The following is a 19183-nucleotide window of genomic DNA, read 5'->3' on the forward strand; positions in this document are numbered from 1 at the left end:
ATCACCCTTTCCAGTTATTTTCCATGCCCCAAGACAGGATCAACTACTCTTTTGTTGTAACATAACTGTTTTTTCAATCTTGTTCTTGAAGGCTTCCCAGTATGGTGCTTTTGCCATCACCTCAGGCAATTTTTCCTAATGTTTCTCTACCCTTATCACCAGAGGTCTTTTTTCCAATGTATGCTCTAAATATGTCCCCTACTGCAATTTCAGTCCATTAGTGAAAGGTTTGTCTTTGCTGGCCTGGAGAACAGACTCTTTGCTTCCTCCCTGTAGCAGTCTTTTCCATATTTAAAGGCCCTGTTATCTTCTTTGCATCATTATTCCAAACAGTCCCATTAATATCCTGATATTTAATGTTGTCTGGACTGGTAATCAAGCTTTAACTCCCCTGCACTCTTCTGCAGACACCCAATGTCATTCTGGAAACACAATTCCCCAAGCCAAGCATGATTCAGGTGAAAAACTTGAAAAAAAAAACCAGTAACAACATAACACTAAAATTTAAGCCTCACCATGAGGTAGCAGAGCAAAATAATTGCTTTGCCTATTTTGCAGGCTGTTTTCCTGTGTCTATCCCATTTGTATGGCATTTTCCTTTTTACAACAGCACAACAGTGGTGACTCGTGCTTAGCCTGTGATTCACTCTACATTTTTTCCAGGCAGCTGTAATCCTGTTTAACTTTTCCCCATCCTGTATCTGGGGAACTGATGATGCTATGTCTATTGCACCTATTGAATACCATCTTTTGTGTTTTTCTTAATAAAAACCCTCATAACCAGTTTGAAAAATTCCCTCTGAATACTAATTCTGCTCTCTAACACTCTTTTATCTGCTCTCTTCTTCATGTCCTCTTCCAATATATCAAGCTTGGTCTCTACTCCATTCTTTGAATGTTTTATAAGGAGTATCAGATACAGGATAGACCCTTGAGAAACCTCTTTCTATACATCTCTCCTTTTGATAATGGCCCCATTTTGCTAACTCTTCCTCAGAAATGGTCCTGCCTATTCTGACACCATGGGGTTTTCAATTTGGACCATATTGTCTTTGCTTATGCACAGGAAACATTGACTTAAGCCTTACTAAAATGAAGATATATGACTTTTTAATACTTCTCTTCTTTGTATAGCACCTATTATCTTATTTTAAAAGGAGATCTTATTGGTTTGATAGGATTTGTTCTTGACAAATCCATAGTCATCATTATTTGTCTGTCTTGTAATGCATACAGACAATTCAAATGCTTCATAATTGCCACAAACTGAACCTATCTGATTTATAACTCACCAGCTCCTCCTATTTTCCTGTGTGTACATAACCAAAAGCCTATTTGAAATTAAGAGGGCTGCTTCCATGACCATGTTGTGTCTTCTGAACTGGAGATCAGTAACCCACCAAAGCCATGGCAGTAGAACCAGGAGCAGAGCCAAGAACCCCAAATCATCATTGACTGCTCTAGCAAATCTGTAATCACTGCACAGCCTTTCTTCACCTCATTGGTTCTACTTCCCTTTATGTCCTTGAACCATCAATGTAACATCCCTGTGGATGTTGGTTTCTAGAAGTTCCCATAGATTTTATAAAAAATTCATATAGCTATTTCAATTTCCAAGCAGATTTCCTGCATTATATGCTGCTCCCAAGACCAGCTGCTTTCTGCTTCCTCCTAAACTGAAAATCACCTGGGTCTGTGTTGTCAAAGCAGCATCCAGGAACTGATTTACTTAAATCTTATGGCTCTATTTCTTTTTTAAATACATAGGTACAGAAATAAATTCTTTGACCATGGCAGCATTTGGCTATTATCCGTGAACTTACACCAGAAACTGTCATTATGAAGTTAAATATATTTATCTTTGCTGAAAGGCGAGAGAGAAAGAAACAACTTACTGATCAGTGTTTTCTCCCAGATGATTTCTGGTATGCTGCAAGAGAAACAACATATAAATTAATGCACACAATATTTTGAGTTTTCTTCCAGAACACGCACAATCACTTTTTCCACATCAAACAAAAAATACAGTCTTTGCACTTTCAACCATTTCCAACAGTACACAAAATTCTCTCACTCTTTTACTTTCTTGGCTAACCCCACCCTAATTCTTCCCTTTCAAGACTTATCCAAGGAATCTGTGCACTACTGACCCAGAGGCATTGTTTCTCTAAACAGCACCAATGAAACAAATTACTAAATTACTTTGTGCAGCTAAAAATACTGAATGCTGCATACCACAGCTCTGTCAAGGGTGTCACTAGTAAGTTGCATCAGTTTTAATACTTCTTGAGACAAGCCTTTATGTACTGTGGTTACTGTAAAAAAAAATGGAAGGGGAGAAGTTGAAATTGAAACCAACTTCAAATTTTGCCCCTTTTCTTTCTCAAAGGGAAAAAAATATCCCACTTCAAAGGCTGTTTGGCAGGTTTTGTCCTTCAAATTCCAGGTGGGATTCTGTTTCTCTTTTCCACAAGAACAAACTCTGGCACAAATGCTTTAAATTCCATACTTTGGGAATAAGCAGGGAAAAGCTATTCATCAGATATTTTTTCAGACTTCTGAAATCATGTTGAGTGAACACAGAGATCAGGTCTCAGTGGTGAGCTGAACTGTACTCATGGGACCATTCCTTGCTGCCTGAGCACCCCAGGTCCACTCCACTGGAAGGGAGCACAGCTCTGCTCCAGTAGCAGCTAACACTTCCTAATGTGTCCTAGTGAAAATCAACTTGAGTAACAAAAAACTATTATTTAATTATCAGTTTGAGTCATTTTGATGGAACCAATTTGTTTCCCTTATTTGCCCCATTCAGTGTCTCTGCAAAACTGTATTTTTTAAAGGAAATTATACAGGAATTCTTGTGTTTAATATTACAAATAAAGGTTCCATTTATTACTAAATACCTTCTGTTTACTTTTTTTTTCTTTCTTCATTATTCTCCCTATCTGTCTCTCTCTTCTTCATTCCTCTTCTGTTTCTCCTAACCAACTGATCTCTAAGTCTCTTAGGGTGAAAAAGAAAAGGAAAATTATGAAATAGGGTTCAGAAAAAGGTGATGAGAATGGTAAAAAGCAGATAGATAAACTATGCAGCTGGGCCAAGTATAATTAATTTTTCAAAACTAACTTTTTAGGTAATTTAGATTCAGATTAGTATCACAACTATGCTGTTAGCAACAGGTTGCATTTTACATCATTTAGATATATTATTAAGTTCCTTTCAGAGAGAAAAAATATTTTAGTATCTCAGACAAGCAATTAACATTAAAATGTGAATCTTGGTCTGTGCCTTAAATGCATGATCAAAGGTATAGATCATCTTAAACCTGTTAAAAACATGACAATATTTAATTTTAATGAACTACAGTTCTAGTCTTTAGTGTTTCTTAGTAACATTTATTCTTAGACACAGAAGTTTAAGGGGTGTTTGGCCTTGACTTCAGATCTTCAGCAATTTCCACAGAAATTTCTGAGAAGAATGTTAGCCAATGTTTTAAAACACAGAGGCCTAAATTTAGACTGTTAAATCTGTATTTAGCCTTGCAATGTGCTGAGCTCTTGGGCTGTGATCCAAGAAAGCACTTATGAGTTCCCATTAAGTAGAAAACACTTTCAGGTCTATTATTCACTTTAGCAAGAGAACTGAACTCAAATACTTAAAATTATGCATGCACATTAAGTAGACTGTTGGACTTAGCCTTATACAGTCCCCAGTTCAGGTCAGCTCATACCTGAGACCCTGACTCACTTTATTCTTTATTCATTTCAAAATGTGGTCAATATTTAAATACATTTATAATTAATATTCTGTCCTGTTTCTATGTTGCTATTATATAATAATAACAAAAATAAAAATAAAAATAAAAATAAAAATAAAAATAAAAATAAAAATAATAATAATAATAATAATAATAATAATAATAATAATAATAATAATAATAATAGTAATAATAATAATAATAGTAATAGTGTTTTGCATGCCCAAATCCTGCATGTGGGAAATAATCATACACTTCTGAAAGCTGGATCAAAGTTGCACTGTACTGGTTAAGAGTTAGTTTTCTGTGTCTGGGAGGGACAGGATGATGAATAGGACACACTATAGCAAAGGCATTCAGAAGAACTGTGACACTGAAAACAAGGAAATACTGGTATAGATTGTTTAGGGAATCCCTGGAACCTTGTTCACTGGAAGACTTTAAGAAGTGGCTAAAGCACCTCCAGGAACAATTCTATTCCTGGAGCTATAGTCCTTCCTTAAGAGGCAGGATGTACTAGGCACATTCATAAGGTGCCTTTTAGCTCTGTGAACCTTTTAAGTTTTGACATCAGGCTTGTGTTTGCTCTTGCTGCTGGCTGGCTTTCTATGCTGGTTTCATTACATTTGCCCACTTAGGACTTGTGTCATGATTCAGTTGTGAGCAAGTAGCAGGAGTAAACAATTTTTTTTTTATTGTATAAGTATTTCTAGCCATAGAAAAAAAGGAGGGCATGTGAAAACTGGCTAGAGAAGTTTCCATTCCATTTGTCCATTTCCCAAAGCTATCAACTGCAGTGAAAGACATCAGTTGTGATCTGACAGAAATCCTGGTGTTTTCTCTAAAGGCATTTGCAGAAAAAAATGACAAAATCACAATTAGAGGAGTTAGAAGAGGTCATTTGTGAATGTGACAATCACTGGTTATTGTGCAGCTCTGTAGTAGATACAACCTCTATGTGCAGCAAACCCACTGCTAAAAGTGCCCCGTATGCCCGCCACAAGATCCCTCCTGTTCTGTGCTGTGTCTCAGTTGTGCCAAATGCCAAGCTGATGGTGTGACTGTACCCTCAACATGGTAGAGAAACCTTCATGGAGGAGAGATAGAGCTGGAGGGGCACTGTCTTCCATTTCAACCCATTTTTCCCAATTGATTACTGCTCTCATTTACAAGGCAAAATTGACCAGCTATAAATAAAAAATTGAAGTCCTCAATTACTCACTTGTGTTGCCCTTCATAGAATCATGGAATGATTAGGGTTGGAAGGGACCTTAAATATCACCTAGGTTCAACTCTCCTGCCAAGGCCAGGGACATCTTTCACTAGACCAGGTTTCACAGAGCCCTATCCAGTCTGGCCTTGAACACTTCTAGGGATGGGGCATCTACAGCTTCCCTGGGCAACCTGTTCCAGTGCCTCACCACTCCCATTGTAAAGAATTTTTTCCTAATATCTAATCTAAAGCTTTTAATTTGAACCCATTCCCTGTTGTCCTGTCACTACATGCTCTTGTAAAGAGTGTTGCCACATCTTTCCTGTAAGTTCCCTTCAGGTACTGGAAGGCTGCAATTAGGTCACCCTGGAGCTTTCTTTTTTCAGGCAGAACAATCCCAGTTCTCTCAACCATTCATCTCAGGGAACTTGTAATATCCAGCTGAAACAAAACTCTCTGGTAATTGTAATGAGGCACAATATGTGCATGCGAGATACACTTTGATCGATTGCTACACAACCCTTAGCTTGGGGCACTTTTTAACTGCCAAAATCAACTTGCTCACTGGGAAATGTATCATGAGGGAGTTTGAAAATAGGATTCAGAACCAGCTGGAAAGGCCCAGTTAAAATCTGAACTTCGCCAGTGGGGAGATCTTGACTTTTCAAAGAAGAAAATGATAATCTGAGGAATGCTTGGGCTGACATTTTGATTTGAGATTGCTTCTGTTAAAAACCCAAAACCCCCCCAAACCCCCAACAACCACAAAAAAAACTCAAACAACAAAACCCCAAAATAAAACTGCACAACAAAACACCACAACAAACCAACCAACCAGAAAATCCCACCCTGCTTATTTTGTTACTTCACTAAATTGCAAGAAATTTTTGTTGCTTGACTTAAAGGTCTACAAATGTCAGAGTTATAGATAAAATCCCAAAATAGCATCCTGAAAACTCAGAAATAGGAGAGACATTTAGTTTTTTCAAATTTCTTTTCCTTTCAGCATCCAATTTTATCTCCATTCTGGAACATTTATAAATTTAAATAGTTGGGTAATCCTAAAGATGTGTGCCTGTAGGTAAAAACTCCAATTCACTCTTCCTCCAAATAATTTCTGAGATACAGATCAGCAGCTTAATTCTATATTTATTGTTAAACATTTCCTTATGCCTGAATTCTGGGAACAAAACATAATTCCCAAAAGACTTCAATAGCTGCACTTGGCATATCAGGATAAAAACAAACAGGATCATGCCAACCTTTAATTTTTGCACACCCAATAAAAAACCACCATCAAACAAAAAAAATAGGCATGAAGAGAAAAGAATTATGTAGACTTGAAATATTGTCAAGGGATCAGTGAATTTTTTTGATCAAAACTTGAAATTTGCCACAGGTACTCATGCCCAAGCATGTTCATTTCCAAGCAGGGAGGTAACAATGACATACTAACCCTGTTTGCTGTGGAATTACATTCCTGCAGAAATCCAGGGGGGCAAAGCACAATGCTAGTGCCAATTGCACATCCAGACATAGTTGGAATTTTCCTAGAGAGTGCAGGGGGGCTGTTTCTCTTTCTCTCCACACACATTATGTGTGTAGCTATTGAACTCTGCAAGACTTGCAAAGAACACACTTTGTATTATCTTTTCATTTCCATGGCATCTGTACATTTAAAGTTTCATGCCTCATTGTGTCTGCATGTGATCATCTTGTACATGTATTTAAATTGCTTCTCTTGCCTCTGATCTTCAGAGACAAAAGCAACATTGAATTCTTTTTCCATTATATATTTTTACAAAAGAACTACTGTAAAAATTAATCAAAGATATGCTGCTTTTTATTGTTTTTTTTTTTATTTTGGGGGTTACTTTTCCTCATATTGCAGTGGTTTTGAAATTGAAACGTTGCACTGCTGAGAAAGTGCCATGAAAATATAACCCACTGCATTCCAGGAAAATAAATAAGCAAGGCCACCCAAATTTTCAATTAGTGCTAGTGCAGTATGCAGGAAATGGCTGGAGAACCGTCAAAGGCAGCCTTAGGCTGGGTCGTGGATACGGAACAGTGACAGGAAGGTTTGAAGCAGGAATACAGGCTCAGTGTGAAGATGGCTCTTCTCCAAGGAAAACTGCATACTAATAGGTTAATACTGGTTTCCTGAAACATACAGCCTGGGTATTACATGCTGGAATTTACATTCTGACAAAGGCAATTGCTGAGCCTCGAGACTTTGCTTTTTTGGTGATGAAATAACACTAGAAAGTTCAAACTGCATTATATATTTCATGTTTTAAGCTTATTAAACATTCAAAGTACAAACTGTGCACATATTTTTAAGCCACCTGAAATAGCAACAGCCTCACTAGTTTGGGAAACTAGTATGAGAAACACTACATTTCAACAGGTCAAGCTCGTTTGGAGTAATCCCAGCAAAAGATACCGATCAAGATGGAGTGATGCCACTTTTAGAATAAACCTGCCTGGAATCGAGAATTACTGCCCAATCAAGCAGATACACACAGTATCAGGCACCAAACACTTTTCCTTTAGCACAGCCTTTGCAGACAAAGTGGTATTTGGAAGGTATCTGAAAGGCTGAGTTGGACAAAGCGCTTCAGAAAACAAAGAACTGAAAATCACAAATGAAGACACTACCTCTCTTTCTGCAAGTCAGAGGAAGGGCTCCCAGTGATGACAGAAGATGTTATGCCAGGCCTTCATCCTGAAAGTAAGTGCCTAAAACAAGAGCAAAATTAATAAACCAGAGAAACTTTATGAGAAAGACCAGTCCAGCTAAAGAATCCAGCCAAGCTTTCCCTACAAGTGTCCTCCTATGTCACTCTTTCCAACTGATGTTGCAAGTGTCAGCTGAGGGTGGCACTACAGCATCACAGAAGACCCTCATCCCCTCAGCCAGACCCATGTTCTACCTCTGCTGTCTTTATAGAGGGTGGCTGGCACAGGAGCACAAAAAACACCAGTGGAAGTGGGGAAGAGATAGTGGGTTTTTCACTGGCATCTGTGGGGCCTAGATTTTTCTGTTTATCCATCTTAATATCAGCAGGTATGTTTCTACCATTACACTAGTGCAGGCATGATCCCATGGCACAGCGAGCAGCCAGAGGTGCCCAGCTGTGCTGCCCTGCACCCACTTAAATCACAGGCTGTGTCTCCAGTGGTTGATCATGTTTATTTATGAGGTGCACACTGGTTTCATTGTCTTTCACTGCTCAGAGAACTGGAAGCCCATGCTGCAAGTCTTTTTAACAGTTTTAATTGCACTAAAGTCACTGGAAATCTGCCCAGATAGATCCTGGAAAAACTGGGCCACAGAAAGAGACCCATTATAATTATTTGCAGTAGGAGGAAGAAACAATCCTTTTCTAGTCCCTGCCTCTCCCTTGGAAATATTCTGTGGGATTGAATTTGCTGAAAACTGCTCGGGGTCCATTGAGTGATGCACTTTCCACTTCTTCTCAGGGAAGCTGTTTTAAATAAGCTGTATAAAAATTTTAATCATGGCATAGTATTTTAAGTTCTGAGTACCATCCCTACCCTGGAATCTCTTTAGTTTAAAGTCAGTAATTGTGTCAGTTGCCTGTGAAAGAGAAATTAACGGAGCAAGGGAGGAAGTGGTGGGAATTTTGGGAGTTTGCATTTGTGTTCACACATAATGATACATTGTTTGGTCATATGTGATAATTATTTAATCAAATGGAATTTGCCCTGTGGTGCTTTACATGACACTGCTGCCAATCACCCCAAAGCAAATAAATCTTTCAGGTGCTGAAGGGAGAATTTACTTGCCTGTCTTCTGGAGAGCTGCATGCTGTGAATGCCAAACGGCACATCTAACACTGCTGAAGGGATCTGTGGGCAGCCATGTGGAATGGACATCAATTTAGGGCAGAATTTATGCATTTTGGGGAGTCTAGACAACTTTCACAGAAACTTGGATATCTGTGTAAGGCTGGATATATTCTCAATAATTGTCCTGAACAGGATGCTCTGCTGAACAGAGGACACAGATTTTATGAAAAGGTACTTCTTCCTTATAGGAGAAAGCACCTCATTTTTTTTTCCACGTGAACACTCAATCCACAATAAATGTTTATAAAGTTCCCCTTCACCGAGTTTCTTAACTGCTGAAGAATAAATATTTAAAGAATCACAAATACTATAATCAAAACCACATAAGATGCTACAAGAGTGTTCCCTTTTGTACGAAAAACAAAGGAGCTCAAGCTTGCAGAAAACTCCATTGCCTGGTTTGAAAACTGATACACTGTACAATATAGTGTGTATTATCTTTGTGCAGTATTTTTGTAACAATACCTTAAATGCCATTGGCTTAATTCTTACCATATTACTATAACAAATCTATGGAAGCTCTGCAGAAGACCAATGGAGAGGAGGCTTGGGGGTTACATCTGCAGGGGCTTTAGCCTCTATTTGGTGAAGTCCTGGGGATGAGACCCGTATTTGAGATTAAAGATATGCCTAAGTGCTTTGGTGGATGGGAACTTGCAAGACTGAGCCCTTTGTTGGCACTCAGGACAGAGACTTTCAACACTGAACAAATTCCTTATGTGGACAAGTTATTATTAATAAAAAGAAGTTTTTAAAAATCCCACAAAAACAGCACAAAAAACCAAAGAATACATTTCCTAATTGTAATAGGTGAGTAACACCTGTAACACTCTGAGAAGAAGGGGAGCACCTGATGGAATCTACCAGCTGATTTCAGAAATATAATTATATGCATAAAGTCGAACAAGACTTTTAGTTAAGTCACTTGGGTAAAAAATCTGGTTCCATGGAACAAAATGGGATAAATTTCCATTTTTGACATGGGCCCAACATTTTGTGCATCCCTTTTACGTGACACAGGCTTATTTGGAACCATCTTCTGACTCTGAATTTGACTCTAATATTAAGTTAAATGGCAATTTCCTATGACCAGTGACCAAATTATCCAATAAGATCTGCTTAATACAATCAAAATAAAAAAGGTAGAAGTCATGTTATTTTAATGCAACTGATTTGTTTCCTGAATTTTAAGCAAATGGGGCAGAAGGATCAAGTCAGTCATCCAAAAATTTACACCAATTTAGAGGTATTTTGAACAAAATCACACACCTTTGCCCAGGTAGAACTTTCTTAATTCTATGTCTTTGTCCCTTCTTTCCTGTCCTGCAAGTATTCGGGAAAAAGAAAAAGAGGGAAGAAAAGCTCTTCTATTTAGGAAGGCAGGAAAATCGAGAGGAAGTATAACCACAATAACTCTGGACTCCTGGATATCAAAGATACTTTCCTGCTTTCCTGTCCAGACCATCATACAATTGCTCTGTGGAAAACAAAAATAACTTTAAAAGGTTAGATAATAAAAGGTGAGGGGAATGTCCTGGAGACATTCCTGTGCTCTGGCAGTCACCTGGCTGCCCACACACTCCTGCAGCATTAATGCAGAATGCAGCAGATGCAGAACCAGCACCTGAGCATCTCAGCTACAGATTTTGGGCCACAGCCCCCATGCATACACCTGCACTGAAATCCTAGCCCACTGCCAGGCTGCTTGCAAACCAGCAGTGACTTCAGCAGAAGTAGAGAATGATCAGAAACAGTTTTCACCTTGTGTGTTCTGTATGCTTGTAATTAATGTACATTAACATGGAACATTTCTATACAAGTTCTCTTTTCATCAGCAAGAGGCATACCCATGTATTTGAGCGTGGGGAGAAAGAGAAACCTGTTGCTGAGGTCAATGTTTTATTATTTTTGCTTTCCTTTCAGCCTCCAGGTGTAAATGCTAAATTGAGAAAATGAAAATTTGAGAGTGGGGTCTGACTTTCCATTTATGGTATACCTAATTTTCACAGTAGCCATCAAAAATGAAATGATTTAACTATATTTTTCCACAGTAAATAGCTGGACTAATTTCAAATCCAATGCAGGAGCTGAAGAATTAATAGGAGAAATAGGTGAAAAGATAACAGACACATGCAGTTTTTGTTTGTGAAGCCATTAATGAAAGCAGAGCCCCTTGGCTGAATTACCTACTTTGCTGCTCTCTCATATATCACTATGCCTTTCTCCTCTCTCAAGATGAATCACCATAGCAAAAGACCTCTTAAAAAAACCAGCTCAAAACTAAGTGTGGTAAAAGCCAGAGGAGGAATTAGACAAGCTTTCTTCTGCAAATTATAAGAACTTCTCATGCACATAACTATTGTTTATTTGATTTATGTTCTGTTTAAGCTTTCTGGTTTTCAAAAACCACCAGAGGGAGCCCAAAACCTCTCATAAATATGAGTAAAGGCGTTTTGGAGTCAGCAATGAAAAACATGGAGTAAGAATTAAGCTGTCTTTGGGTTTCAAAGGAACACACTAATTGTTCGTTCACCAAAATCCACATAGATGAAAAAGTTCTGGACAGTGATGGATGAATCACATAAAACTATATTAGAAGAGTATTTTAAATTTAGTCCTGACAATTATGAATACAACCCAGAATAGTCTGAGCATGCCAAAAAACACACATTAGAGTTAAGGATGAAATTATTTAGGCAGCCATATACCATACAATACATAATCATTTAGGAATATATTTTTGAGCTCCACTGCTGCATCTGTTTAACACTATCAGGTGCAAAAACCGAAAGTGAAATTATTTATGAGATGGCCCCAGGGCTGCTTCTCATGACTGCCACTATTTACTCCCTTATAAGAGCTGGTGGCTAAGGTAATCACTGGGGAAAAGCTGATTCTTTGGATAAGAGTGTGAGGAGCACAGTGTTTTGATTGCATGACTATCACAGAGAAGCACTTCAAAACCTAGACTGACATACTGTATGACTTTCTACTGATTTGGCTTTTCGTCAGCTGGTCACTGACTGATCCAGCTAAGCATTACCTTGACTAGAAAATAAAATATATAAGGAACTATGTGGATGGTACAAGTGGGCTTACCAACCACTCTTACCAGAGAAAACAAAAAATGTCCAGAATAAGTCATGATTTCTTGCTGCAATTACCTTATATGAAGGTTCTTCCAGAAGGTTCAAAAATATCTGACTAAAACAAAAGTAGATCCTAGGAAAAGCCCATGAAATTTGGCATGATGATACAGGAAATGGCATATAATTTGTTTCCCCTTTCCAGGTCAGTATTTTCAGGATGCATGTCCTAATTTTATAGATATGGGAAAAAATTAAAAGTTCAATTTGCAGAAAAGCTTAAGAGGAAGATGGACAAGGGATAAGATCTGGTAGCAGGACCTGACACATGAAAACACTGTTCCTTTGAACAGCCAAGTGAAATTAATGAAGATTAGATGAGCTGCATTTGCTGTGCCAAGGACTGATTCTTTACCTTTATTAGCTCTCAGGAAAGGCTCTACAACACACTCCTTTTCATTTTGGGCATAGAAGGAAAAGCATCTTTGAGCACCCTGGTCTAATGGAAGGTGTCCCTGCCCATGGCAGTGGTGTTGAGTCTAGATGATCTTTTAGGTCCTTTCCAAGTCAAACCATGCTGTGATTCTGTGATACTGTATACATCTTTCCCTTGATGAATTGTCACAGGTTTTAATTGCAACATTTTTCAAACCAAACTTCAACCCTGGTTCTGGAGGTGAACATGAATGTAATTGCCCACAGTTTTTACAGATGTAACTATAGAGCATCATTTTCATCTATTACAGCAAATCTTACCACTTGTTTCACTGTTGTGACCTCAGCAATGGAGGAAATAGTTCTTTCCCAGTTTTAGCTCTGTAGTGCTCCGGGGAAGAAGTTGCTTTAAGCAATGCCTGAAGTGCCTGACTAATATGCAGTTCTGTTTACATGCACATTACAAATAGACTGGTCAATGCCACAAAGCAAAAGCCAGTAAAACCTGGATTTGTAATATTCCTGCCGCACACATCTTGACTACACCAGTGAGTTCTGTAACACTACTGCTCTCAAAAAAAACAAAGGGTCTTATTCAACAGTAAATGAGCACTCCATCTGATCTACCTTACTTGGTCCATAGTATAACTCATTAAAGATGCTTAAGTAAAAAATAAATAAAAGGAACAAAAGGTAACATCATGTTATCTCTGGTTCACTTCCTTTTAGGATACACGGCACAGAATTGCAGCCAGTTTATTATTTGAGTACTCTGCAGATGAGGGATCGAGTAGAGATCAGTTAATTAAAAAAAAGAGGATATTATTAGAACATCATCATTAAGGGGGGAAATTGTTTGAAAGCCAGGAAATTCCTTGTTTAGTGTTCACAAAGACCTGACCGCTAGAGCTTCCTCATTAGGAGAGAAAACTTACTCTACCAGAGGGCACACAGATTACAAGGTGCAGAAGAGGATGAAGGAAAAAAGCTCATGCCTGCATCAGGTAAAAAAGGGCATCAGTGGTGGTTAAGTCCACCCTGACAAATCTTTCTGCAAGGGACCAATGCAAAACCCCCACACATGACTCTTGTATCACATCTCTGATGAACCCCATAAAACTCAATCTACATCTGTTCTTACTGCTTTAGTGTGACAAAAATTTTGCAAAATGGAAAAAAGAGGGCAAAAATCTCACATTCTTCATGCAAATTGCAGATAACCTTCCTCCCCTTGGACCATTCCCAGAAGGGCTGCATCCAGGGCTGGAGTGCCATGATAGGTGGTGATGTGCCCATGCAGGTGGGGAAAGCAGGGTGGCCACCCCAGGGTGGGCATGCCAGGGGCTACAGGCACCTCGTGGGGCCCAACAGGGCTCTGCTGCCTGGGACAGCAGCTGGAGTCACCTCCAAGGCACAGGCACAGTGCAGCCAGGCACGTTGGTGAGCCTGAGAGCCAGCTGTGGTGGGATGCCTTAAAAATCCTATGCCCAGGGGGCAAGTGTCGGACTGTAGCTGGTTCCTGAAACTCGGCTTCCCCAGCCTTAGCCTCCTTCCTCACCCCCATTCCCACGACTCGGCACAGTTGGGGATCGCTTCTGCTGCCTTGGCCGGCTGTCACTGCCTGGCCATCTCTCTTTGAGCCCATGAGTCACTTCCTCTCCTCAGATCCCACCTTTCAAAACTTCCTTTTTCCTTTTTGAGGGTATGTGTCTGAAAGCCTTTTCTGAAACAGGGCATTGGGCTTACCATGGACAAAAGCTTACCAAAGACAAACTTCTGGGAAGCAGCATGTTCTCCTCTCTGAGGACACACAGCCAAGACCTTACAGTCACATTCCTGTAGTCCCCATGGTGCTGCCATGCACAGCTCCACACTGACCTCCCCAGTTCTCTGCCCTGACACACTTCAGCTCTGGGGGGCTGGAAGGGGGCTTCTTGCCCCATATCCTGCCTGCAGGTGTGGATAGACAGAGGGAAGAGGAGAGAAAGGAGAGGCTCATCCCAGTTTCCCTTGCTGGCACCAGCTGCTGCCTCTTGCTCACAGAGCAGCAGCCCGTGGGTTCAGTCACAGCTGGAGAGAAAACAAGAAAGTAAAACAAAAAAAAATTAACATAAAAAATGGAGTTCCTTTCTTTTATCCTTCTTCTTTTTTTTTTTCTTCTTTTTTTATCTGTTGGGAATTCAGACTTAACGTTTTTCTCTACAGCTATGAAGGTTAGAGATCTGTTTCTTGGAGAGCAACAGTGAACCCTCCTAAAATCAGTGACTGTGTCAGAAGCTTCTCTGGCAAGCCAGTAGTGCCACAGCCTGGGAAGTTCCCAGGTCTTTGTGATACCCCCTTGTGTGAGATGCAGAGGTTACGTGTTCCTACCCCTCATAGGCAATGAGCATCAAGAAAGTTAAAGGGGGAGGAGAGTGTGGATGTGAGAGGAGAGGTGTGTGTAGGGGAGACTTGTCAGGTTTTGTGTGGTGGTGCAGGCACAACTTGTTCCCTCAGAGATTTCTGTGCTATCAGCAAGGCAATCTCATTGGCTAACAACTTAACCTGCAGGTACAGAGGCCAAATCTGCTTGCACTCAAAAATTCAGAATGAAGCTGTTAGTTAACTATCCCATTTGTCACTGTATTTTCAGAATTATGCCTGATATTTTGCCTACCTGTAAGGCTATTATTGCTTCTTTGCTGTGTGGTAAAGAACCATTTACCATTAGGACAGGAAGCATAAAGTCAGATTCTCAGCTGGTGTAAAGCCACATCTGGAATAGGGGGCTATGCAGGTTCATGCTGGCTGACAATTCAAGCTAATTTATAACAAGTATTTGCTGTGAAGAGATCCTGCGTTTGAGTTGTTTTATAGCAGGGACTTGCAGTTTTCATGCTGGTTTTATGCCATGCTAATTAAGTCACTGGGCAGACAATTGCAGTATTTAAATTAAGCATGCAAATGGATGTGGTGTTGAAAGATACTGTTTCATTAGTATCTTCCATTTTCAAATATTATGATGCTTTTCATGGCCAAATACACCCACAGAACTGAGAGGGAATGTGAAGAAAATAAACTGTGTGTATAGATTCCCATGTGTTGCCATACTGGTGTTACAGAGCTGTACCACTTCTGGTCAGGGGGTTTTGAACCCTGGCCAGTCTGCCCCAACCTGACACTGTGACAGAGAACTTAATGGACCTTTCTAGGCAGGAATAAAAAAGCAGGAATTACCACTGCTTTTTACTAACATTGGGAGGGCAACACTAATACAGATAGGAGAAAAAATTTCCAGAGGAAGATGTGCCAAATTTGCATAGAAAGATTAATAAATTACCATAAAGTTGAAGTAGGAGCACACTCCACCAACACTTCTAAAATGTTTTTATATTCACAAGGTTTTTAAAAGACAAAACCCACGAAACACATCTTAGTCCAAAGTCTAAATAAAATATTGGTTTTCAGATGCAATTTTTTTCCAGCACAAGTGTTGGTGTAAATTCGTTATCAAGAAGTAAGAAAGAAATGGATTTCTCTATTCAGATCAAGAGAGCAGCTTTGGTAATGGCTGTATTCATTCATCTTTCCATTCCAAACATCATCTATCATGCCTTACATCCCTTACACTGGACTGCAGAAAACATACCACAAATTCTACTTGGAATAGCAATGCATCTTGAACAAAGCTGCCTAAACTCAAAATTAAGTTTTCAACAACTGCATGTTAAAAAGAAAATCAATGAAAGAAAAACAGTGAGCTCTACTGAATAAACATCCCACAGTTAAAAAAATATGTTTTGATTGATGAAGGAAAAAGCCATGACATTTTAGGTGGCTTAAAAGAAATTTCAAGGATCATATTAAAAAGAAAGTTGGCATTCTATTAAAATAGTTATCCCAAGAGATAACTGGAATATACTGGGAAAAAAGGACATAGCCTGGCTTTTCCCATTTCTCAAAACAGTTCATTAAATTTTCTTCTCTTCATCTCATGTCCCCAGTTGAGGGAGTTTACACTCAGGATCATCAACTTTCTTGGTTGTGAAGCAGCTCTAATCCACTTACTTGATCCTCCTGCAATCAGTTAATGCCATGCTAATCCTGTGCTGGCCATGCACAATGTGGAAAACTAAATGTATCACATTATCTACAAGAAAAGTATTCAGGAATCTAGATCTGAATCCAAGACACTTTCACCTCTACAGAAAGGTCAGGATGAAACACTCTATAAGATTTATGATATCCACAAAAACAGCAAGGTAAGCTCTAAGGAGAAGCAATATCTTTCATCAGATCAACTGATCCAGCTGCAAAAAGCAGACAACATTTCAGGCACAGAGACCCAGTGCAACTATGGGCAACATCAGAGATTTAGTTTAGATTAGCCCCGCAGTGAAAGAAAGTATTTTAGCATTGGAAATTTACACAAATAACCCTTACTAAGATAATTTTTTTATACTCTCTATGAAAAACGTTTTCATGGTGTAATTAGAAATAAATTTTCAGCTTTGATTTTTATTAGAGCAACCCATAGGAATTTATATGCTAGAACTAATAATGCAGACACATTTTGCAGATGCAAAATTAGTTATATTTGTAGTATTGGAAGGCTCTGTCCAGTCTCACAGATTTTTAAACTGAGTACATTGATTCCAGAGGGCCAATGATCCTTTTCCAATGACTCAATTTCTATTCTTACAGACAGTATGAATCACATTCTTTCATGAGAAAGTGTAGGTCAATGGAATTACTATGGAAAATGCAACTTCCTGTTGACTGAACTTTCCAAGTGAACGTCTTCACTTATAGTACTTTGAATGCTACTCTATGAGCATCTTTGCAAAGCAGAACCTCTTTGGGAGAAGCAACCTGCTGCTATTCTTTCTTGTATTTGCCTGACCCTGTTTATCTACTTCAGTCCTTTATGAAGGCAACAAGATGCCACAAATGTTCCCATGGGAATGTGACGCTTGTGTATATCATCCTCCCTGAATTTTGTCCTGAATTTCCATGACTCCTGTGCATTATCCGTGGGATTCTTGATTATTTACGCAATTGTAGTTGCCTACAGCTGGACAAGCTCATGGCAAGTTCCTCCTCTGTGTACATTAGCTACCATTGCTGTACTCTATCCTATTTTATTTCTCTTTCAGATATAGAAAGAGGAGTGAAGTGTAAAATCATGGAGACAAAAACAATCGAAGCCATAAAAACGCTGAGCAGCTCAATGCAATGGTATTGTTTTGTTCACAGACAGCCTCTCCAGCACAAAGGAAGTGAGGTGGACTCACACTGAAAAGAAACAGACCCCTTCTGAATGGCCAGGGCCCCAGAGATTCTGCTCGTGAGGCTGCTGGTGCTCATGTCTTGGGCTCTGGAAGAAAATTTCTGGGACTTTCTTGTCTTACCTCCCTCTTGGGCAAGCGCAGCTTCCTCCTCTCTGGGTGGTCTTTCCAGCAATGGAGGTCTTGTCCTTCTGCTCTGGTGTGACCCAGCAGTGAACTGAGCTCATTAAATGTACTTGCCTTTCCTTTGAAAAAGAAAAGGGTGGAAATAGATGGATCCAAGTTATGACGATGATGCATTTATATGAAAAAAAATAAAGACAGCAGACTTGTTTGTAGAAATCAACAGCATTTCACCTCTGTGATACTTCTTTCTTGAGAGGCCGCGACTGTCAGATCAAGCATTTCAAGACACGTCATTTCCAGAAGAGAGGAGGTAGACACACTCTTGATCGTGTGCTTCTGTTTATTCTGCGTAAGGGATCTAGGACACCTGTGTTAGTTTTAAAGCTACTACATGTACAGCACTTGACTGCTATATTTTGGCAAGTCCCAGCTGTTATTTCACATGTGTGAACTAAGAAAATACCCAAGGTAAACACAGACTTAGAAGAAGTACCAAAAACATTTACAATAAAGTGCAAGTATAGCCCAGTATGTTAACCTGCTAATATATACAGTGTGCTGGCCCTGATCTATTTCCCTTTAGAGAGGCATAGGAAAAGAGATGTAACAAAGCCTGTGTGAAGCACCACAAATGGTTACCAGTTTTTTTCTCCCAAAGCAGCAGCACCACTATGAATTGCTTTACTCTTATTTCTCTTTACTCACAGCTATTACCAGTCAAGCTTACCCAAATGCAGGCAATGCAGAATAGAAACATTTTTTTTCCTGTTAATTTTGCACATCTGACAGAATTTAATTTAAATATCAGTTTAAATCCAGATTACTTACATGTGTGCACATGCTCACACTCCCCCTCTACATACACAATGTTAAAAGGACATTACAGATGATAATTTATTTTTCTCTGCTCTTGCTGCATTTCATAATATCCCTTCTCTCTTGAAATACTGCCAGAGAAGATTGTCTTTAATAGACTTCAATGGTGTCAAAAGAACCTCAGGAAATGAGCACTGAGGTGAACCTAAGGTCCACTGTGTGCCACCAGGAGTCTGGTTATACACACTGCTTTGTACAGGAGGCAAAGATCTGCACCCCTGATGTCTTGCCTGCAAAATCCAGTGTTCTGTCCACTTTCTGTCTCCTCTAATTAAAGCCTGTTATTTTGACCTGCTTGGCTTCTTGTCCAGAAGTGATGTTCTTTTACAACCTCCTCTTGCTCACACTCAGTTTTGAGTTACGTCTCAGAAACTCTTAGATTTCATTAGAAATGAGTTTTACTAGAAAAACAAGGCTACTTTATCTCCATGACTTCCTGTACACGGGTCACATCCTTTTAAGTAGTCATCATCTCTGTAAATACTATCCTTAGAGGTAAGCTTTCCAGCTGCCTCCTGACATGTCCTGACGTAACCACCCTGTAGTC

The 19183-nt window shown here is 39.3% G+C and overlaps 1 protein-coding gene across 1 annotated transcript in view; it reads right to left on the reverse strand.

Annotated features, from left to right (window-relative positions):
* Positions 1 to 18182, reverse strand: part of EXOC2 (exocyst complex component 2) — a 147573-nt gene extending 129391 nt beyond the window's left edge. The window contains exons 1-4 of the mRNA XM_036402437.2: positions 17992 to 18182; positions 17758 to 17879; positions 7632 to 7712; positions 1896 to 1930 (exon numbers count right to left, since the gene is read on the reverse strand). The gene's annotated coding sequence lies outside the window, so the exon portion shown is untranslated. The remainder of the gene's footprint in view (positions 1 to 1895; positions 1931 to 7631; positions 7713 to 17757; positions 17880 to 17991) is intronic.
* Positions 18183 to 19183: the final 1001 nt, after the last annotated feature.

This window comes from Molothrus ater, chromosome 1 (genome assembly GCF_012460135.2).
Source record: "Molothrus ater isolate BHLD 08-10-18 breed brown headed cowbird chromosome 1, BPBGC_Mater_1.1, whole genome shotgun sequence".
Taxonomy (NCBI): domain Eukaryota; kingdom Metazoa; phylum Chordata; class Aves; order Passeriformes; family Icteridae; genus Molothrus; species Molothrus ater.